Below are 23379 nucleotides of genomic sequence, written 5' to 3'. Positions count from 1 at the left end.
TTTATTGTTTTCAGATTTTAAAACAATCAATAAAAGCAAGAAGACGTTAATGATGATACATGATAAAAGAAAATGTGCCAGAGAGATTCTGAGAGCAGACAGAGACAGTGCCAGAGTCAAAGCAGCAGCAGAGTCCCAGTGAGTCAGCTCAGGACTGGGGACACTGGTCTCTCCTCAGTGTCTCTGAGAGCGGAGCCTGGCAGCCCTGGGTGGCCTCACAGGTCACAGAGCCCACCTTCCTCCACTGGTCTGCAGGGAGCCTCAGGGTGCTGCTCCAGCTGTAGAGGCCGTCCTTCCCCAGCAGCCCGGGGCTCCTGCTCTGCTCCCAGCTGCTGCTGCCGTCCACCTTCCAGGCCAGACTCCAGCCTGAGGGGAAGCCCTTGTTGGCCAGGCACATGAGCGTGGCCTTCCCCTGCTGCAGCTCCTCTGTGGAGGGGGGCAGCACCGTCAGGGTGGGGCGGACATCACCTAGAGGAGACACCAATCAGCTTAGAGGACAGGGACCACACAGCTGTCAATCAAACACCAGCAGCTTGGACACCTTGTAGCACCTGATAATGTTAAATTCCCTAATATAATGTAGTATGTCCTAAAAATGTACAGAATGTGGCACCTAACTTGATCGAAAATACAATAAAAGACCAATTAAGTCACATCTGTCCACCAAACACCAGCATCTTGGAACACCTTTACTGTGTGAGAGTGGACTTACTCATTGAAGGAGTTTCAGTCAGATGGTTTCTCTGCTCCACCAGTCACTCACTCACACATTGTTTCACTTCCCTTAAAGAAACCTCTCATGCACATCAGCACACACAGAGTCCTCATCTGACCTGAATACTTTAAACTACACTACAAATGTAACAGTCACACTTTATATTGTTTACTGTTTGAAGAAAACAATAAGTTGTGGTCTGAATATATTTTCACTCGTTTGGTCAAAGTCCTGGAACATTTAAACATATATACTTTTAAAACTCTCCAAGGTTAAAAGTTAATGAGACAGTTCAAATACATTATCGGCCATAAAAAACTGACAAGATTTAAACACAATGTACTTCAGAGAACTGTCCACAATATTTCAAATTGAGCTTTGAGGACTATTTGAGACTGTTTTGAAGATTCTTCTTCAGTCAAACTATTAAAAATAAATTTTACTCAGCGACAAAATGGAATGTGAAGTTTGGAAACATTTTAAAAGTATGAGGGTTGTTTTTTAATGTTCGCTTCAGTTCATGCTGTTCTCATTTAACAGATTAAATGCACACGTTTAAAAAAAGCTCAGTGCAGCTCAAATTCAAGGTTAAAGAAATGAGAACTAAAACTGAGCCTCTAAATTAATCTAAATCATCCCATTAAAATGGATATGCACTACAAATGTTCACACAAACTAATTTGAGCCTTAACCGGTGATACTATATTTAGTATTCGAAGCAGAAACTTACTTCCAACATCCAGTCTGGTTCCTCCACCAAAAGTCAACCACAGTGATACAAACTGGTTGAGTCGCCGTACAAAAACCTCTCACTGTAGAGACACGGCTCTCTGACTCTCTGTCTAACAAACAAGTCCTCAACGTTCAACTAGAAATCTAAATACACCACTTCTCATCTACAGCAATACATTATAGTAAAAATTACCTCCATGATTTAATTTCTAATAAAAACCTACACCTTGGTTTTTAGACTAAACTGTTGTAAAAACTATTCGTCCAGATGTAAAATCCTCATGTTTGAATTTTTAGAGGAAAATGTACTTTCAGGAAAGAAGTAGTTGGTCGTGAATTAATAAAAAAACATCAAAGATTGAACTTACTTCCAACATCCAGTCTGGTTCCTCCACCGAACGTGTACCACAGTGATACAAACTGGTTGAGTCGCCGTACAAAAACCTCTCACTGTAGAGACACGGCTCTCTGACTCTGTCACAACAAACTCTAAATGAACTCTTCCTGTTTTTATTTGCATTCTAACTTTTTAAATGTCTATTAAACAACTACAATTCTTTTTTAATGATCTTCCAATTTTCCCGTTTATTGTATTCTGTTAATTACTTTTCGTTTAGCATAAAATGAAAGACGACACAAGACGTCCTAATGAACATTCATCCGCAGGCATCATGGCGAACAAACATAAGAACTTACTCACGGCCTGATAAAGATTTTAAATACTTTATCAATCCCAAAGGGGCAAGACAATTTTACAGTCAATCCCATCCATTTAGATTAAAAAAATATAAACATAAACTATCAATAGAATGAAAAATCGACATAAAAGTGACAACAAGTGCACAGATCAATGTGTGGCTTCAAGTCGATCCCACATAAAAAAGATCACTGTCACTTTTTTCATTAATAGTTTTTAAGATAAAGATAATCAAGACAAATTAAATGAGTTTGATGTGAAGTTTCTAGATGTGGATTTATATTTACAAACTGTTGCTGCTAAAGAACCACAAAGACAAAAAAACTGAGATGACAAAACAACTGAAATTAAATTTCATTGGTTTAAAAATTGTGTTTATCCCATTTGGTCTAAATCATGAAATACGAACAAAGCAGACTAAACTACTATAGTATATTTTAGACATGATTAGTATTATTTCAGTCATTAACTAAATTTGTTTTTTTGAGTTGAAGATTCTAAACTTATTTCACAATGAGTATGTTCAGGTTTTAAAGCAAAATTGTTTAAAATAATAAAATAATATTTACAATTTTAGTTTTCATGTGTTGGTAACAACACATTCATTGACATACATGTATCAAATAACTTAAAGTGTGCTGCATAATCAAAGAGGTTAGTTTTTATTATTTTTAAATAAATAAAATGAACATTGTGGGTTAAATGTAATACTGTATATTTAGTGTTAAGAAGTTCTTGTGAAATATTATTAACTTTTTGTTCAGTCAAACCTCTGTTGTTCTAGTTTCAGTGCAGCTGTTGAGTCAGATCAGTTCCTCTCCAGCTGAGGAGGTTTTTGTACGACGTTATATCACTGTGTGAACGGGAAGCTGGTACCCTGCTGACAGTAATAAACTCCTGAATCTTCAGCCTGAACTCCACTGATGCTCAGAGTGTAGTCAGTGTAAGATGATGATCCACTTCCACTAAAACGATCTGGAACTCCTGACTGACGGGTTGTAGCGTGATAAATCATGAGTTTAGGAGCTTGTCCAGGTTTCTGAAGATACCACTGGAGGTTGTTACTAACAGATGAACTGGTTTGACATCTGATAGAGACAGTCTGTCCTGGAACAACAGACTGAGATTCAGGAGACTGAGTCAGGATGATTTGTCCTGATGAACCTGTAAAACATGAGAAAGAGGAGAAGGGTTACTGAGACACATCCAGCTTGGAGGAAGATGGTCAGCCTCCAGGCAGAAGAGCATCATCTCTTTAACATGGAGAGCAGATGGAAGAAGGTAAACGCTGCTTGTTTCAGTGTTGCTCCATGATTGTGCTGGTGAACCTGGTTGAGTCCTGAAGCAAAGTTTTCAGAAGAGAGTCTCACCCTGAACAAGGAGCCCCAGGGTGGCCAGCAGGAGAATCACAGACATCATCATTGTGCTGCCGGCGTGTCAGTGGTTCTCTGAAAGGCCTGGACAGCCACTGATCAACACTGGCCTCTTAACGGCTGGGAGCAGAGAGGCAGGACACATATGCAAACACACAGAGTCAGTCAACTGGAGCTGTCCTCGACAGATCATGCTTGGAGATTAACAGAAACTCAGGATGATGTGGAATAATCGCAGGTTATTTTAATATGTCTTAATTTTTTTTAATGAAGTCATCATGAAAACCGGTCAATAAATATAATACAGACAATGTAGATAGGATAATAACGGTCACATCCTTCACTAAAAATCACGCAACATCTTTAGTTACAGTTCAAATAATGCCATTGAAACTGAAGTAGGTTTTAAAGCACCTTACTTTATTTTGAAGAATGTTTACTTTTTTTAGTCTTTAACTGACCACATGACTGTAACAAACAGTGTTAATGTTTTAAAAGACTTGATGATAAAAACGTTAGTGTTAGAATAACATTTATACTCTTAAAAATTGTTCAATTATCAAGATTGACTGTATTGAAGCAACTTATAATAACATAATATTGAATATCTGGTGCCATATTTAACAGTATAATTGCACTGAACATTTATCAAATATGAAACTGCAGCTTTATAAAAAGTTTCATATCTGAACATCCCTAAATCTTTAATGTATTGTGTTGTATTAAAATTTCAGAAAAACAGATATTCTGCATTTGGTTCGATTTTTCAGGTAAGGGTAAACGTGGATCAAAAGAACATGAGGTATCAAGTAAGGGTAGAGAAAGGCCTATGTATGTTGCCCTCTGTGTCACTGTGTGTTAGGCAGAAATGATCTTGTCTTAATTGGTCAATCTAAAAAGTGTGTCATTATGCAGATGATGCAGTGGTCTAAGTTACAGCTGCTTATTCAACTAATATTGTTGAATCTGTAAGAATCCTTTAAATGTAATTAATGTTGTTTAAAACTAAAGACAAGTATACAGTAATTATTTTTTCAGTTCATGCTGTTAGATTTGAACTGAAAGCATTTAGATGATATTTTGTACTAATGTTGAACTAAATCCCACTGATTGATTATGGTGAGGTGAGGTGTCATAAATGGTTCTTCGTGTTTGTTCAAATATTTCCTCACAGATTGTTTTATTAATCTTAACACTTTTTGTTGATTTCTCTCTATGCCTCCTGCCCATAGATCAGGGTATAGTCTGCAGACAACACCTTCTAGAGGAGGAATTTTTTTGTCTCCTGACCTGGTAATATGGTTGGTTTCATAAAAATGTTAAAAAGGGTTTAAAATATTTCAATGTTTCTGGTAATGTTTGTTAAGCTTTTAAAATATTACCGGTGAGTGAGTGTGTGTTTGTGTGTTTGTGTGTGTGTGTGTGTGTGTGTGTGTGTGTGTATGTGTGTGTGTGTGTGTGTGCGTGTGCGTGTGCGTCTGTCTGTCTGTCTGTCTGTGTGTGAGTGTGTGTGTGTGTGTGTGTGTGTGTGTGTGTGTGTGTGTGTGTGTGTGTGTGTGTGTGTGTGTGTGTGTGTGTGTGTGTGTGTGTGTGTGTGCTTAGTGAACTGTAACAGTCTCTGCAGTAGCTTCCAGCTGCAGCAGTCAGTTCAGTCTGACTGAGGGAGGTTTTTGTACGACGGTTTTTCACTGTGTGAACACAGCTTGGCTGTTGATGTAGTGATAACTCTGACAGTAATAAACTGCTGCATCTTCAGCCTGGACTCCACTGATGCTCAGAGTGAAGTCAAGCCCATTCCCTGCTCCACTGCCACTGAATCTGGAGGAGACTCCAGTAAATCTGTCTGATGTTCTGTAGATCAGAGGTTTAGGAGCTTCTCCAGGTTTCTGTTGGTACCAGGCCAGGTAATATTGAGAACCAGTCCAAAGACTAACTTTTAGACTGGCTTTACAGTCAATAGAAAGAGTTTGACCGAGCTGCACTGACTTGGCTGCTGGCTGAGTCACAACAACACTTTGTCCCACAGACCCTGAGGAGAGAGAAGAAACACTGGACATGAGATGGTGAGGTGGAACTCAGCTTCACTCCAAATGGTTCTCACATCACAGAAGAAAGATCTCCCTCACCCTGAGTGAAGCAGAGGAGAGTCCAGATGAGGACGCAGATCAGAGTCATGTTGGTGGTGAGGAGGATTTCCGTGGCTTCTGTTGTCATGAAGGACAGCTGTCAGTCATCCAGTGTTCAACTCTCACGACTATAAACTCTCCCAGAGCACTGGAGCATGGTGCTGCTGATGCAAAGTGGCTCTCTATGGAAATGCTCTGACTGACTCCAACAGGGACTGGGATTACTCTGAGGAAGATGTTTCGCCACGGATCAATCACTTTATCAGAGGATTGATCGGGAATGCGCCATTACTCCAATTTAGTGGATTTTACTTCTGAACAGATTGATTTCCCCAGAAATGTCTATTCTGATGAAAGTGACTTTGACGGCGCTCAGCTTTAATCAAAGACATACTGATACATCAAGAAAAAAAATATATAGTGTATCACAGACAATATCATTTGATACAAATAAAGTGAAATATTTCAAGCCTTTCTTTGTTATAATTGTGATGGTTACAGATTAATAACATCTGATGGAAATCCCAAATTCCGCATCCCAAATTTTTTAGAAAATCCCTTTTTTTTATTTTGTCTTATAATATAATGGTGTAAAATTCTAATAAGTTGAGATGCTGTATTTTTATTTTTATCAGCTGTAAGCCTTATTAATTAAAAATGAAACCAAACAGGAGGTACATTTTCACTGTGTGCAATAAATCTAGAGTAAATTAAAGTTAACTTCACCATGATATTACATTTTTTTTAGATGCAACTATATTTAGAAATATAATAAACATGAAACATATTAATTGCTTTAGTGAGTTAATGTGTCCTATCAGCCAGATGTGTTTCACTCAGACTGAAGTAAAGTTTGTTGTGACAGAATCAGAGAGCCGTGTCTCTACAGTGAGAGGTTTTTGTATGGCGACTCAACCAGTTTGTATCACTGTGGTACACGTTCGGTGGAGGAACCAGACTGGATGTTGGAAGTAAGTTCAATCTTTGATGTTTTATTATTAATTCACGACCAACTACTTCTTTCCTGAAAGTACATTTTCCTCTAAAAACTCAAACATGATGATTTTACATCTGGACTTTTAGTTTTTGCAGCAGCTTAGTCTAAAAAACCAAAGTGTAGGTTTTTATTAGAAATTAAATCATGGAGGTAATTATTACTGTAATTTCTTGTAGAAGATGAGAAGTGGTATATTCAGATTTCTAGTTGAAAGTTGAGGACTTGTAGTTGAAGTTTGTCAGACAGAGTCAGAGAGCCGTGTCTCTACAGTGAGAGGTTTTTGTACGGCGACTCAACCAGTTTGTATCACTGTGGTGGACTTTTGGTGGAGGAACCAGACTGGAGGTTGGAAGTAAGTTTCTGCTTAAAATATTAAATATAGTATCACAGGTTAAGGCTCAAATTTGTTTGTGTGAATATTTGTAGTACATATACATTTTTAATGGGATGATATAGATTAATTTAGAGGCTCAGTTTTAGTGCTCAATTCTTCAACCTTGAATTTGAGCTGCACTGAGCTTTTTTTAAACGTGTGCATTTAATCTGTTAAATGTGAACAGCATGAACTGAAGCAAACATTAAAAAACAACCCTCATACTTTTAAAATGTTTCCAAACTTCACATACCATTGTGTCGCTGAGTAAAACTTATTTTTAATAGTTTGACTGAAGACAAAACATTTTTTTTTTAAATGTGAAAAATCGTTTACATTGTCTCAAACAGTCTCAAATAGTCCTCAAAGCTCAGTTTGAAATAATGTGGACAGTTCTCTGAAGTACAAAGTGTTTAAATCTTGTCAGCTTTTCTATGGCCGACAATGTATTTGAACTGTGGATCTCATTAACTTTTAACCTTGGAGAGTTTTGACAGTAAATATGTTTAAATGTTCCAGGACTTTGACCAAACAAGTCTAAATATATTCAGACCACAACTTATTGTTTTCTTCAAACAGTAAACAATATAAAGTGTGATTGTTTTATTTGTAGTGTAGTTTAAAGTATTCAGGTCAGATGAGGACTCTGTCTGTGCTGATGTGCATGAGAGGTTTCTTTAAGGGAAGTGAAACAATGTGTGAGTGAGTGACTGGTGGAGCAGAGAAAACATCTGACTGAAACTCCTTCAATGAGTAAATCCACTCTCGCACAGTAAAGGTGTCCCAAGATGCTGGTGTTTGGTGGACAGATGTGACTAAATTGGTCTTTTATTGTATTTTCAATCAAGTTAGGTGCCACAATTTGTTACATTTTCAGGAGTTGCTACATTATATTAGGGAATTTAACATTATCAGGTGCTATAAGGTGTCCAAGATGCTGGTGTTTGATTGACAGCTGTGTGGCCCCTGTCCTCTAAGCTGATTGGTGTCTCCTATAGGTGATGTCCGCCCCACCCTGACGGTGCTGCCCCCCTCCACAGAGGAGCTGCAGCAGGGGAAGGCCACGCTCATGTGCCTGGCCAACAAGGGCTTCCCCTCAGGCTGGAGTCTGGCCTGGAAGGTGGACGGCAGCAGCAGCAGCAGCTGGGAGGAGAGCAGGAGCCCCGTGCTGCTGGGGAAGGACGGCCTCTACAGCTGGAGCAGCACCCTGAGGCTCCCTGCAGACCAGTGGAGGAAGGTGGGCTCTGTGACCTGTGAGGCCACCCAGGGCTCCCAGGCTCCGCTCTCAGAGACACTGAGGAGAGACCAGTGTCCCCAGTCCTGAGCTGACTCACTGGGACTCTGCTGCTGCTTTGACTCTGGGACTGTCTCTCTCTGTTATTTCACATCTAAAGATATTTACTGGCTTGTTGCAGTGTTTCAATATTATTCTCTGTTTCCACATAATAAAGACGAGTTCATCAAATCACTTGTTTTCATGTTTTATTATCATCAGAATGTCTTTATACATTTTCTCTTCATGTTGTCAGTGACTTTATTAAATTCAGAGAAAAATATTGTAATTTCTCCGTGATGGTTTAACAAAGAATGTGTAGGATCAAGTAATGTAGAGACATATACACTGTAGATTGAAGGGCTTTTTTTTTATTTGTTGTCACAGTCGATATGAACACTTTCATAACTAAAACTTTCTCTGCTATAGTCGTTAGTGATGTAAATGTAATAATAAAGCTTTAATACAAAACTCATGGTAGGAACATTTAAATGATAAATCACATGTTATAACTTAAGTCTGATAAGGGTTAGGACTGTAATATTGTAAATGTTTTAGGGGTTTTCAAAGAACATGCATTATTACTCGAATAAAATTAATAAATATGTGGAAAATATTCTGTGAATAAAAAGCACAGTGTCATCATTATAGAGAGAAATACAATTAGTTTCATGAGCAGTTTCTTAATCTGGATTATCATTTAGAATCTTTCTGATGAAGAAACAAACAGGTAACTAAAGTGAACTGGAGATGTGACAAACATACATAAATTAAATGTTATTAATTTAAACCTTTTAATGAATCCTTTTTGGTATTATTAATACATTATATTTATTGGTGAACAAAACACAAAAATGACCAAATTGAGTTTTAGACATGATTTGTAATTTTCGTGAAAGAGAAAAAAATGTGTCTGTCATAATAAACCTTTGGAACAAAACCCATGGTAGGAACATTTGAATGATTAATCATCTGTTATTTGTGAAGTGAAGAGAAATAGAAATAAAGAGGAGAAAAATAAATAGAATGGGTTTTAAATCTGGATTAATATTAATATATTTCTCCCGCCAAAGATCCTTAAAGGCAAATAAAAAGATGACAAGAACACAAATAAAATGTTAGTGTTTTGCATTTTTTCATAAATCCTTTTTTGTTTAATAATAAAATACATTTGTTGGTTACTAAACAAAATATAATAATGATTTATAATTTTCCAGACTTCAAAAACTAACTGTTTTTTCTTTCTTATATAAATATAAAATATACATTCTTCTATATTTATTTCCAAATGTTTATGTTAACTGAAAGATTGTGTAAAATATTAAAATTATATTCAGTTTGAGTGTTCAAATGTTTTTACACAAATTTACCAATGAATGGAAACTGTGCTTCATACTGAAAGATGTTAGTTTAAAGAAAGTACACAATTATTACATTGTGGGTTAAATTAACATTCTGTGTTAAATGTTTTATATTTAGTGTTAAAATGTTCTAGTGTATTATGACTGACTACATATTATTAAGTCAAACCTCTGTTGCTCTAGTTTCAGTGCAGCTGTTGAGTCAGATCAGTTCCTCTCCAGCTGAGGAGGTTTTTGTACGACGTTATATCACTGTGTGAACGGTCTGCTTTCACTCTGCTGACAGTAGTAAACTCCTGAATCTTCAGCCAGAACTCCACTGATGCTCAGAGTGAAGTCAGTGCTAGATGATTTACTTCCACTAAAACGATCTGGAACTCCAGACTGACGGGTTATATCGTTATAAATCAGGAGTTTAGGAGCTTCTCCAGGTTTCTGAAGGTACCAGTGGAGGTCGCTACTAACATCTGAACTGGTTTTACATCTGATAGAGACAGTCTGTCCTGGAACAACAGACTGAGATTCAGGAGACTGAGTCAGGATGATTTGTCCTGATGAACCTGTAAAACATGAGAAAGAGGAGAAGGGTTACTGAGACACATCCAGCTTGGAGGAAGATGGTCAGCCTCCAGACAGAAGAGCATCATCTCTTTAACATGGAGAGCAGATGGAAGAAGGTAAACGCTGCTTGTTTCAGTGTTGCTCCATCATTGTGCTGGTGAACCTGGTTGAGTCCTGAAGCAAAGTTTTCAGAAGAGAGTCTCACCCTGAACAAGGAGCCCCAGGGTGGCCAGCAGGAGAATCACAGACATCATCATTGTGCTGCCGGCGTGTCAGTGGTTCTCTGAAAGGCCTGGACAGCCACTGATCAACACTGGCCTCTTAACGGCTGGGAGCAGAGAGGCAGGACACATATGCAAACACACAGAGTCAGTCAACTGGAGCTGTCCTCAACTGATCATGCATGGAGATTAACAGAAACTCAGGATGATGTGGAATAATTGCAGGTTATTTTAATATGTCTTAATTTTTTTTAATGAAGTCATCATGAAAACCGGTCAATAAATATAATACAGACAATGTAGATAGGATAATAACGGTCACATCCTTCACTAAAAATCACGCAACATCTTTAGTTACAGTTCAAATAATGCCATTGAAACTGAAGTAGGTTTTAAAGCACCTTACTTTATTTTGAAGAATGTTTACTTTTTTTAGCTGACCACATGACTGTAACAAACAGTGTTAATGTTTTAAAAGACTTGATAATAAAAACGTTAGTGTTAGAATAACATTTATATTCTTAAACATTTTTCAATTATCAAGATTTACTGTATTGAAGCAACTTATAATAACATAATATTGAATATCTGGTGCCATATTTAACAGTATAATTGCACTGACAATTTATCAAATATGATACTGCAGCTTTATAAAAAGTTTCATATCTGAACATCCCTAAATCTTTAATGTATTGTGTTGTATTACAATTTCAGAAAAATAGAAATTCTGCATTTGGTTCGATTTTTCAGGTAAGGGTAAACGTGGATCAAAAGAACATGAGATATCAAGTAAGGATCTAAGAGCTGCCATCAGTAAAGTAAATGACAGTTTACGCTTCTATACTGTAGAGAAAGGCCTATGTATGTTGCCCTCTGTGTCACTGTGTGTTAAGCAGAAATGATCTTGTCTTAATTGGTCAATCTAAAAAGTGTGTCATTATGCAGATGATGCAGTGGTGTAAGTTACAGCTGCTTATTCAACTTATATTGTTGAATCTGTAAGAGTCCTTTAAATGTAATTATTGTTGTTTAAAACTAAGGCAAACATAATTATGGTTTTCAGCTAATGCTGTCAGATTTGAACTAAAAGCATTTAGATGATATTTTGTACAAATGTTGCACTAAATCCCACTGATTGATTACGGTGAGGTGTCATAAATGGCTCTTCGTGTTTGTTCAAATATTTCCCCACAGTTTGTCTTATTAATCTGAACAGTTTTTGTTGATTTCTCTCAATGCCTCCTGCCCATAGATCAGGGCTTATAGTCTGCAGACAACACCTTCTAGAGGAGGAATCTGTTTGTCTCCTGACCTGGTAATATGGTTGGTTTCATAAAAATGTTAACAACGGGTTTAGAATATTTCAATGTTTCTGGTAATGTTTGTTAAGCTTTTTTAAAATATTACCGGTGAGTAAGTGTGTGTTTGTGTGTTTGTATGTGTGTGTGTGTGTGTGTGTGTGTGTGTGTGTGTGTGTGTGTGTGTGTGTGTGTGTGTGTGTGTGTGTGTGTGTGTGTGTGTGTGTGTGTGTGTGTGTGTGTTGTGTGTTTGTGTGCTTAGTGAACTGTAACAGTCTCTGCAGTCTTTTCCAGCTGCAGCAGTCAGTTCAGTCCGACTGAGGGAGGTTTTTGTACGACGGTTTTTCACTGTGTGAACACATTCTGACTGTTGATGTAGTGATGACTCTGACAGTAATAAACTGCTGCATCTTCAGCCTGGACTCCACTGATGCTCAGAGTGAAGTCAAGCCCATTCCCTGCTCCACTGCCACTGAATCTGGAGGAGACTCCAGTAAATCTGTCTGATGTTCTGTAGATTAGAGGTTTAGGAGCTTCTCCAGTTTTCTGTTGGTACCAGGCCAGGTAATATTGAGAACCAGAGTAGTGACTAACTTTTGGACTGGCTTTACAGTCAATAGAAACAGTTTGACCGAGCTGCACTGACTTGGCTGCTGGCTGAGTCACAACAACACTTTGTCCCACAGACCCTGAGGAGAGAGAAGAAACACTGGACATGAGATGGTGAGGTGGAACTCAGCTTCACTCCAAATGGTTCTCACATCACAGAAGAAAGATCTCCCTCACCCTGAGTGAAGCAGAGGAGAGTCCAGATGAGGACGCAGATCAGAGTCATGTTGGTGGTGAGGAGGATTTCTGTGGCTTCTGTTGTCATGAAGGACAGCTGTCAGTCATCCAGTGTTCAACTCTCAGGACTATAAACTCTCCCAGAGCACTGGAGCATGGTGCTGCTGATGCAAAGTGGCTCTCTATGGAAATGCTCTGACTGACTCCAACAGGGACTGGGATTACTCTGAGGAAGATGGTTCTCCACGGATCAATCACTTTATCACAGGATTGATCAGGAATGTGTCAGTGATCATATTATTTGAGGTTTGATGAGTGTTCATTAAGAAAGCTGTTTGTCGTCTTTAAATTTATGCCGGAAGAAAAGTGTTTTTTAACAAAATATAATAAATGAAAAAATTTAACTACATAAATGTGAGGAATAATGGTGTCGTTTCATAAATAATGAAAAATGAAGTTGTTAATAAAAAACAGGAAGAGTTCATATTGAGATTGTTGTGACAGAGTCAGAGAGCCGTGTCTCTACAGTGAGAGGTTTTTGTACGGCGACTCAACCAGTTTGTTAGCCTGGCATTCCCAGACCTGCCACTAGGCGCTGGCAAATTAAATTTGCTGCGCGTGTTGGTCTGGAGACGCTCCGTTGAAGCTTATCAAGACTACCAGAAATCTGGTATAACGTTTCAATTGGTTCTATCTAATATGGGCGCGCCAGAGCCCTTTATATGGTGCTCTGGGGAGGACGTAACCGGATGACGACAGTGACGTGCATGCGACGTCGAAGCTGTGATAGTAAACATCAAAGATGGCTGCGGATATGTTGTGTGAGTTTGAGACTGCTTTGGCCTCGACCCTTTACGAATTGGAAGACGGGACTCATAGCTTTCACTAGCAAGTAAGTGGAATGTTCTGTTTTGCCGACCGACAACGGCAAACGTTTAATTGAACAGTTTAACAGCTGTTCGCTAAACGAACGGGGCTTACGTCACTTGTGCATCGCTCTGATTGGTTGTAGTGCTATCCAACTGCGTGCAGTGGCATTTGAAATGCACGAGTAGGAGCCGCCCCTAGAGTTGGAAATTACTATTGATCGTCGCCAGACCCTCTATCGTTCAAGATATCAGGGTCAGGATTTCCAGGCTACCAGTTTGTATCACTGTGGTACACATTCGGTGGAGGAACCAGACTGGATGTTGGAAGTAAGTTCAATCTTTGATGTTTTTTATTAATTCACAACCAACTACTTCTTTCCTGAAAGAACATTTTCCTCTAAAAACTCAAACATGAGGATTTTACATCTGGACGAATAGTTTTTGCAACAGTTTAGTCTGAAGACCAAGGTGTAGGTTTTTATTAGAAATTAAATCGTGGAGGTAATTATTACTATAATTTCTTTGGGCAGATGAGAAGTGGTGTATTTAGATTTCTAGTTGAAAGTTGAGGACTTGTAGTTGTAGTTTGTCAGACAGAGTCAGAGAGCCGTGTCTCTACAGTGAGAGGTTTTTGTACGGCGACTCAACCAGTTTGTATCACTGTGGTGGACTTTTGGTGGAGGAACCAGACTGGATTTTGGAAGTAAGTTTCTGCTTAAAATATTAAATATAGTATCACCGGTTAAGGCTAAAATTAGTTTGTGTGAACATTTGTAGTACATATACATTTTTAATGGGCTGATTTAAATTAATTTACAGGCTCAGTTTTAGTGTTCAATTCTTTAACCTTGAATTTGAGCTGCACTGAGCTTTTTTTAAACGTGTGCATTTATTCTGTTAAATGTGAACAGCATGAACTGAAGCAAACATTAAAAAACAACCCTCATACTTTTGAAATGTTTCCAAACTTCCCCTTCCATTTTGTCGCTGAGTAAAACTCATTTTTAATAGTTTGACTTAAGACAAAAATACTTTATGTAAAATGTGAAAAATCGTTGACATTGTCTCAGTCTCAAATAGTCCTCAAAGCTCAGTTTGAAATATTGTGGACAGTTCTCGGAAGTACAAAGTGTTTAAATCTTGTCAGTTTTTTTATGGCCGACAATGTATTTGAACTGTGGATCTCATTAACTTTTAACCTTGGAGAGTTTTGACAGTAAATATGTTTAAATGTTCCAGGACTTTGACCAAACGAGTGTAAATATATTCAGACCACAATTTATTGTTTTCTTCAAACAGTAAACAATATAAAGTGTGATTGTTTTATTTGTAGTGTAGTTTAAAGTATTCAGGTCAGATGAGGACTCTGTCTGTGCCGATGTGCATGAGAGGTTTCTTTAAGGGAAGTGAAACAATGTGTGAGTGAGTGACTGGTGGAGCAGAGAAACCATCAGACTGAAACTCCTTCAATGAGTAAATCCACTCTCACACAGTAAAGGTGTGTGGCATCCGATAATATAGTAATTTCCCATTAATATAGTAACTATTTTTGTAATTTTGCACTTAACTTGATCGACTTGTTAGAAATATAATAAAACCGAACAATGTCATAGAATGTCATGACTGATATTGTTATAACATTTTCCGTAATATGATATAACTTATTTAATAACACTGGTAAAGTATGGAAGACTTTTGTTGACTAAATTGCATTTCGCAAATTTGTTAAATTTTCAGGAGATACTACATTTTGGGGGAATTTAACATTATCAGGTGCTACAAGGTGTCCAAGATGCTGGTGTTTGATTGACAGCTGTGTGGTCCCTGTCCTCTAAGCTGATTGGTGTCTCCTATAGGTGATGTCCGCCCCGCTCTGACGGTGCTGCCCCCCTCCACAGAGGAGCTGCAGCAGGGGAAGGCCACGCTCATGTGCCTGGCCAACAAGGGCTTCCCCTCCGGCTGGAGTCTGGCCTGGAAGGTGGACGGCAGCAGCAGCAGCAGCTGGGAGGAGAGCAGGAGCCCCGGGCTGCTGGGGAAGGACGGCCTCTACAGCTGGAGCAGCACCCTGAGGCTCCCTGCAGACCAGTGGAGGAAGGTGGGCTCTGTGACCTGTGAGGCCACCCAGGGCTCCCAGGCTCCGCTCTCAGAGACACTGAGGAGAGACCAGTGTCCCCAGTCCTGAGCTGACTCACTGGGACTCTGCTGCTGCTTTGACTCTGGGACTGTCTCTCTCTGTTATTTCACATCTTAAGATATTTACTGGCTTGTTGCAGTGTTTCAATATTATTCTCTGTTTCCACATAATAAAGACGAGTTCATCAAATCACTTGTTTTCATGTTTTATTATCATCAGAATGCCTTTATACATTTTCTCTTCAGGTTGTCAGTGACTTTATTAAATTCAGAGAAAAATATTGTAATTTCTCCGTGATGGTTTAACAAAGAATGTGTAGGCTTATGTAATGTGGAGACATATACACTGTAGATTGAAGGGCTTTTTTTCATTTGTTGTCACAGTCGATATGAACACTTTCATAACTAAAACTTTCTCTGCTATAGTCGTTAGTGATGTAAATGTAATAATAAAGCTTTAATACAAAACTCATGGTAGGAACATTTAAATGATAAATCACATGTTATTACTTAAGTCTGATAGGGGTTAGGACTGTAATATTGCAAATGTTTTAGGGGTTTTCAAAGAACATGCATTATTACTCGAATAAAATTAATAAATATGTGGAAAATATTCTGTAAATAAAAAGCACAGTGTCATCATTATAGAGAGAAATACAATTAGTTTCATGAGAAGTTTTTCAATCTGGATTATCATTTAGAATCTTTCTGTTGAAGAAATAAACAGGTGACTGGAGTGAACTGGAGATATGACAAACATATATAAATTAAATGTTAATAATTTAAAACTTTTAATTTATCCTTTTTGGTATGAATGTAATAAATTATATTAATTGATGAACAAAACACAAAATGGACAAATTGTGTTTTAGACATGATTAGTAATTTTCATGATATAGATTTTTTTTAAAGATGTGTCTGTAGAGAATATAAGAATATAAATGTAATGTATTATAGAAAGAAGTACCTGCCGAAATATTATGTTAATTCTCGACCTATGTTTAAATTGATTTTGCTTCTAAGTTTGGAAAGACCGAAGGTTATTGGTAAAACAGGTGCCTATCTGAAAAAAGTCCTACCATTGTTTAAGTAGCGTTTTTGTTTACACCATGCCGTAAACAATTGTTTTGTTCTGTTATTATTTGAATGTTTTGTGCTCCATTCCATGATACTATGGTCAAGAGCTGTAAATAAATGAAATGTAATAATAAACATTTGGAACAAAACCCAGGAACATTTTAATGATAAATCATTTGTTATTTATGAATATATATATAGCAATAGAAATAAAGAGGAGAAAAATTTATAAAATTAGTTTTAAATCTGGATTAATATTAGTATATTTCATCCGCCAAAGATCCTTAAAGGCAAATAAAATGATGACAAAAATACAAATACAATTTTATTTTTGTGCGTTTTTTCATAAATCCTTTTTTGTTTAATAATAAAATACATTTGTTGGTTACTAAACAAAATATAATAATGATTTATAATTTTCCAGACTTCAAGAACTAACTGTTTTTACTTTCCTATATAAATATAAAATATACATTCTTCTGTAAGTATTTTCAAATGTTTATGTTAACTGAAAAATTATGTAAAATATAAAAATAATATTCAGTTTGAGTGTTCAAATGTTTTTACACAAATTTACCAATGGATGGAAACTGTGCTTCATACTGAAAGATGTTAGTTTAAAAAAAGTACACAATTATTACATTGTGGGTTAAATTAACATTTTGTGTTAAATGTTTTATATTTAGTGTTAAAATGTTCTAGTGTATTATGACTGACTACATATTATTAAGTCAAACCTCTGTTGTTCTAGTTTCAGTGCAGCTGTTGAGTCAGATCAGTTCCTCTCCAGCTGAGGAGGTTTTTGTACGACGTTATATCACTGTGTGAACGGGAAGCTCTGACTCTGCTGACAGTAGTAAACTCCTGAATCTTCAGCCTGAACTCCACTGATGCTCAGAGTGTAGTCAGTGCTAGATCCACTTCCACTAAAACGACCTGGAACTCCAGACTGACGGGATGTAGCTGAATAAATCATGAGTTTAGGAGCTTCTCCAGGTTTCTGAAGGTACCACTGGAGGGCGCCATAAACATTTGAACTGGTTTTACATCTGATAGAGACGGTCTGTCCTGGAACAACAGACTGAGATTCAGGAGACTGAGTCAGGATGATTTGTCCTGATGAACCTGTAAAACATGAGAAAGAGGAGAAGGGTTACTGAGACACATCCAGCTTGGAGGAAGATGATCAGCCTCCAAACAGAAGAGCATCATCTCTTTAACATGGAGAGCAGATGGAAGAAGGTAAACGCTGCTTGTTTCAGTGTTGCTCCATCATTGTGCTGGTTGAGTCCTGAAGCAAAGTTTTCAGAAGAGAGTCTCACCCTGAACAAGGAGCCCCAGGGTGGCCAGCAGGAGAATCACAGACATCATCATTGTGCTGCCGGCGTGTCAGTGGTTCTCTGACAGGCCTGGACCGCCACTGATCAACACTGGCCTCTTAACGGCTGGGAGCAGAGAGGCAGGACACATATGCAAACACACAGAGTCAGTCAACCGGAGCTGTCCTCAACAGATAATGCATGGAGATTAGCAGAAACTCAGGATGATGTGGAATAATCGCAGGTTATTTTAATATGTCTTAATTCTTTTCAATGAAGTCATCATGAAAACCGGTCAATAAATATAATACAGACAATGTAGATAGGATAATAACGGTCACATCCTTCACTAAAAATCACGCAACATCTTTAGTTACAGTTCAAATAATGCCATTGAAACTGAAGTAGGTTTTAAAGCACCTTACTTTATTTTGAAGAATGTTTACTTTTTTTAGTCTTTAACTGACGACATGACTGTAACAAACAGTGTTAATGTTTTAAAAGACTTGATAATAAAAACTTTAGTGTTAGAATAACATTTATATTCTTAAACATTGTTCAATTATCAAGATTTACTATATTGAAGCAACTTATAATAACATAATATTGAATAACTGGTGCCATATTTAACAGTATAATTGCACTGACAATATATCAAATATGAAACTGCAGCTTTATAACAAGTATCATATTTGAACATTCCTAAATCGTTAATGTATTGTGTTGTATTTCAATTTCAGAAAAATAGAAATCCTGCATTTGGTTCGATTTGTCAGGTGTGTAAGGGTAAACGTGGATCAAAAGAACATGAGATATCAAGTAAGGATCAAAGAGCTGCTATTACTGTAGTAAGGGAAATGACAGTTTACGTTTCTATACTGTAGAGATAGGCCTGTGTATGTTGCCCTCTGTGTCACTGTGTGTTAGGCAGAAATTATCTTATCTTAATTGGTCAATCTAAAAAGTTTGTCATTATGCAGATGATGCAGTGGTCTAAGTTACAGCTGCTTATTCAACTAATATTGTTGAATCTGTAAGAGTCCTTTAAATGTAATTAATTTTGTTTAAAACTAAAGGCAATTATAATTATTGTTTTCAGCTCATGCTGTCAGATTTGAACTGAAAGCATTTAGATGATATTTTGTACTAATGTTTAACTAAATCCCACTGATTTATTATGGTGAGGTGAAGTGTCATAAATGGCTCCTCGTGTTTGTTCAAATATTTCCCCACAGATTGTCTTATGAATCTGAACAGCTTTTGTTGATTTCTCTTTATGCCTCCTACCCATAGATCAGGGCTTATAGTCTGCAGACATCACCTTCTAGAGGAGGAATCTTTTTGTCTCCTGACCTGGTAATATGGTTGGTTTCATAAAAATGTTAACAACGGGTTTAGAATATTTCAATGTTTCTGGTAATGTTTGTTAAGCTTTTAAAATATTACCGGTGAGTGAGTGTGTGTGTGTGTGTGTGTGTGTGTGTGTGTGTGTGTGTGTGTGTGTGTGTGTGTGTGTGTGTGTGTGTGTGTGTGTGTGTGTGTGTGTGTGTGTGTGTGTGTGTGTGTGTGTGTGTGTGTGTGTGTGTGTGTGTGTGCTCAGTGAACTGTATCAGTCTGACTGAGGGAGGTTTTTGTACGACAGTTTTTCACTGTGTGAACACAGCTTGACTGTTGATGGTATGATGACTCTGACAGTAATAAACTGCTGCATCTTCAGCCTGGACTCCACTGATGCTCAGAGTGAAGTCAAGCCCATTCCCTGCTCCACTGCCACTGAATCTGGAGGAGACTCCAGTAAATCTGTCTGACGTTCTGTAGATCAGAAGTTTAGGCGCTTCTCCAGTTTTCTGTTGGTACCAGGCCAGGTGATATCGAGGACTAGAGTACTCAGAAACTTTTAGACTGGCTTTACAGTCAATAGAAACAGTTTGACCGAGCTGCACTGACTTGGCTGCTGGCTGAGTCACAACAACACTTTGTCCCACAGACCCTGAGGAGAGAGAAGAAACACTGGACATGAGATGGTGAGGTGGAACTCAGCTTCACTCCAAATGGTTCTCACATCACAGAAGAAAGATCTCCCTCACCCTGAGTGAAGCAGAGGAGAGTCCAGATGAGGACGCAGATCAGAGTCATGTTGGTGGTGAGGAGGATTTCTGTGGCTTCTGTTGTCATGAAGGACAGCTGTCAGTCATCCAGTGTTCAACTCTCAGGACTATAAACTCTCCCAGAGCACTGGAGCATGGTGCTGCTGATGCAAAGTGGCTCTCTATGGAAATGCTCTGACTGACTCCAACAGGGACTGGGATTACTCTGAGGAAGATGTTCCTCCACGGATCAATCACTTTATCACAGGATTGATCAGGAATGTGTCAGTGATCATATTATTTGAGGCTTGATGAGTGTTCATTAAGAAAGCTGTTTGTCGTCTTTAAATTTATGCCGGAAGAAAAGTGTTTTTTAACAAAATACAATAAATGAAAATATGTAACTACATAAATGTGAGGAATGATGGTGTTGTTTCATAAATAATGAAAAATTAAGTTGTTACTAAAAAACAGGAAGAGTTTGTTGTGACAGAGTCAGAGAGCCGTGTCTCTACAGTGAGAGGTTTTTGTACGGCGACTCAACCAGTTTGTATCACTGTGGTACACGTTCGGTGGAGGAACCAGACTGGAGGTTGGAAGTAAGTTCAATCTTTGATGTTTTTTATTAATTCACAACCAACTACTTCTTTCCTGAAATTACATTTTCCTCTAAAAACTCAAACATGATGATTTTACATCTGGACGAATAGTTTTTGCAACAGTTTAGTCTAAAAACCAAGGTGTAGTTTTTTATTAGAAATTAAATCGTGGAGGTAATTATTACTATAATTTCTTTGGCCAGATGAGAAGTGGTGTATTTAGATTTCTAGTTGAAAGTTGAAAGTTGAGGACTTCTAGCTGTAGTTTGTCAGACAGAGTCAGAGAGTCGTGTCTCTACAGTGAGAGGTTTTTGTACGGCGACTCAACCAGTTTGTATCACTGTGGTGGACTTTTGGTGGAGGAACCAGACTGGATGTTGGAAGTAAGTTTCTGCTTAAAATATTAAATATAGTATCACCGGTTAAGGCTCAAATTTGTTTGTGTGAACATTTGTAGTACATATACATTTTAATGGGATGATTTAAATTAATTTACAGACTCAGTTTTAGTTCTCATTTCTTTAACCTTGAATTTGAGCTGCACTGAGCTTTTTTTAAACGTGTGCATTTAATCTGTTAAATGTGAACAGCATGAACTGAAGCAAACATTATAAAACAACCCTCATACTTTTAAAATGTTTCCAAACTTCACCTTCCATTTTGTCGCTGAGTAAAGCGCATTTTTAATAGTTTGACTGAAGACAAAACAATTTTTTTTTAAATGTGAACAATCATTGACATTGTCTCAAACAGTCTCAAATAGTCTCTAAAGCTCAATTTGAAATAATGTGGACAGTTCTCTGAAGTACAAAGTGTTTAAATCTTGTCAATTTTTATGGCCGATAATGTATTTGAACTGTGGATCTCATTAACTTTTAACCTTGGAGAGTTTTAACAGTAAATATTTTTAAATGTTCCAGGACTTTGACCAAACGAGTGTAAATATATTCAGACCAAAATTTATTGTTTTCTTCAAACAGTAAACAAAATAAAGTGTGATTGTTTCATTTGTAGTGTAGTTTAAAGTATTCAGGTCAGATGAGGACTGTCTGTGCTGATGTGCATGAGAGGTTTCTTTAAGGGAAGTGAAACAATGTGTGAGTGAGTGACTGGTGGAGCAGAGAAACCATCTGACTGAAACACCTTCAATGAGTAAATCCACTCTCACACAGTAAAGGTGTGTCATCCGATAATATAATAATTTCCCATTAATATAGTAACTCTTTTTGTAATTTTGCACTTAACTTGATCGACTTGTTAGAAATATAATAAAACCGAACAATGTCATAGAATGTCCTGACTGATATTGTTATAACATTTTCCGGAATATGATATAACTTATTTAATAACACTGGTAAAGTATGGAAGACTTTTGTTGACTAAATTGCATTTCGCAAATTTGTTACATTTTCAGGAGTTGCTACATTATATTAGGGAATTTAACATTAACAGGTGCTACAAGGTGTCCAAGCTGCTGGTGTTTGATTGACAGCTGTGTGGTCCCTGTCCTCTAAGCTGATTTGTGTCTCCTATAGGTGATGTCCGCCCCACCCTGACGGTGCTGCCCCCCTCCAGTGAGGAGCTGCAGCAGGGGAAGGCCACGCTCATGTGCCTGGCCAACAAGGGCTTCCCCTCAGGCTGGAGTCTGGCCTGGAAGGTGGACGGCAGCAGCAGCAGCAGCTGGGAGGAGAGCAGGAGCCCCGGGCTGCTGGAGAAGGACGGCCTCTACAGCTGGAGCAGCAGCCTGAGGCTCCCTGCAGACCAGTGGAGGAAGGTGGGCTCTGTGACCTGTGAGGCCACCCAGGGCTCCCAGGCTCCGCTCTCAGAGACACTGAGGAGAGACCAGTGTCCCCAGTCCTGAGCTGACTCACTGGGACTCTGCTGCTGCTTTGACTCTGGGACTGTCTCTCTCTGTTATTTCACATCTTAAGATATTTACTGGCTTGTTGCTGTGTTTCAATATTATTCTCTGTTTCCACATAATAAATATGTGTTCATCAAATCACTTGTTTTCATGTTTTATTATCATCAGAATGTCTTTATACATTTTCTCTTCAGGTTGTCAGTGACTTTATTAAATTCAGAGAAAAATATTGTAATTTCTCCGTGATGGTTGTGTAGGATCATGTAATGTAGAGACATATACACTGTAGATTGAAGGGCTTTTTTTTTATTTGTTGTCACAGTCGATATGAACACTTTCATAACTGAAACTTTCTCTGCTATAGTCGTTAGTGATGTAAATGTGATAATAAAGCTTTAATACAAAACTCATGGTAGGAACATTTAAATGATAAATCACATGTTATTACTGAAGGCTGATAGGGGTTAGGACTGTAATATTGTAAATGTTTTAGGGGTTTTGGAACATGCATTATTACTCGAATAAAATTAATAAATATGTAAATAAAAAGCACAGTGTCATCATTATAGAGAGAAATACAATGTTTCATGAGCAGTTTTTTAATCTGGATTATCATTTAGAATCTTTCTGATGAAGAAACAAACAGGTGACTGGAGTGAACTGGAGATATGACAAACATATATAAATTAAATGTTAATAATTTAAAACTTTTAATTTATCCTTTTTGGTATTAATAATACATTACATTTATTGGTGAACAAAACACAAAAATTACCAAATTGTGTTTTAGACATGATTTGAAATTTTCGCGAAAGAGAAAAAAACGTGTCTGTCGTAATAAACCTTTGGAACAAAACCCATGGTAGGAACATTTTAATGATTAATCATTTGTTATTTGTGAAGTGAAGAGAAATAGAA

The 23379-nt window shown here is 37.7% G+C and overlaps 8 gene segments (V, D, J or C); 3 read left to right on the top strand and 5 right to left on the bottom strand.

Annotated features, from left to right (window-relative positions):
• Positions 1 to 66: 66 nt before the first annotated feature.
• Positions 67 to 677, bottom strand: LOC307264066 (Ig kappa-b4 chain C region-like). The segment is given in 2 exons: positions 665 to 677; positions 67 to 468 (listed from the first exon to the last, which is right to left on the bottom strand).
• Positions 678 to 5202: 4525 nt separating this feature from the next.
• Positions 5203 to 5692, bottom strand: LOC307264065 (immunoglobulin kappa variable 4-1-like). The segment is given in 2 exons: positions 5644 to 5692; positions 5203 to 5546 (listed from the first exon to the last, which is right to left on the bottom strand).
• On the top strand, positions 5691 to 8337 carry LOC307264064 (Ig kappa-b4 chain C region-like). The segment is given in 2 exons: positions 5691 to 5742; positions 8012 to 8337.
• A 1559-nt stretch (positions 8338 to 9896) lies between these two features.
• Positions 9897 to 10465, bottom strand: LOC307264063 (immunoglobulin kappa variable 2D-29-like). The segment is given in 2 exons: positions 10414 to 10465; positions 9897 to 10207 (listed from the first exon to the last, which is right to left on the bottom strand).
• A 2095-nt stretch (positions 10466 to 12560) lies between these two features.
• On the top strand, positions 12561 to 15564 carry LOC307264062 (Ig kappa-b4 chain C region-like). The segment is given in 2 exons: positions 12561 to 12612; positions 15239 to 15564.
• Positions 15565 to 17409: 1845 nt separating this feature from the next.
• On the bottom strand, positions 17410 to 17966 carry LOC307264061 (immunoglobulin kappa variable 2D-28-like). The segment is given in 2 exons: positions 17915 to 17966; positions 17410 to 17717 (listed from the first exon to the last, which is right to left on the bottom strand).
• Positions 17967 to 19557: 1591 nt separating this feature from the next.
• LOC307264060 (immunoglobulin kappa variable 4-1-like) lies at positions 19558 to 20047 on the bottom strand. The segment is given in 2 exons: positions 19999 to 20047; positions 19558 to 19901 (listed from the first exon to the last, which is right to left on the bottom strand).
• On the top strand, positions 20046 to 22458 carry LOC307264059 (Ig kappa-b4 chain C region-like). The segment is given in 2 exons: positions 20046 to 20097; positions 22133 to 22458.
• Positions 22459 to 23379: the final 921 nt, after the last annotated feature.

This window comes from Ammodytes marinus (assembly GCF_949987685.1).
Source record: "Ammodytes marinus genome assembly, chromosome: 17".
NCBI lineage: Eukaryota > Metazoa > Chordata > Actinopteri > Uranoscopiformes > Ammodytidae > Ammodytes > Ammodytes marinus.
Note: the sequence above shows the minus strand (reverse complement) of the source record. Positions and strands in the feature narration are given on the sequence as shown.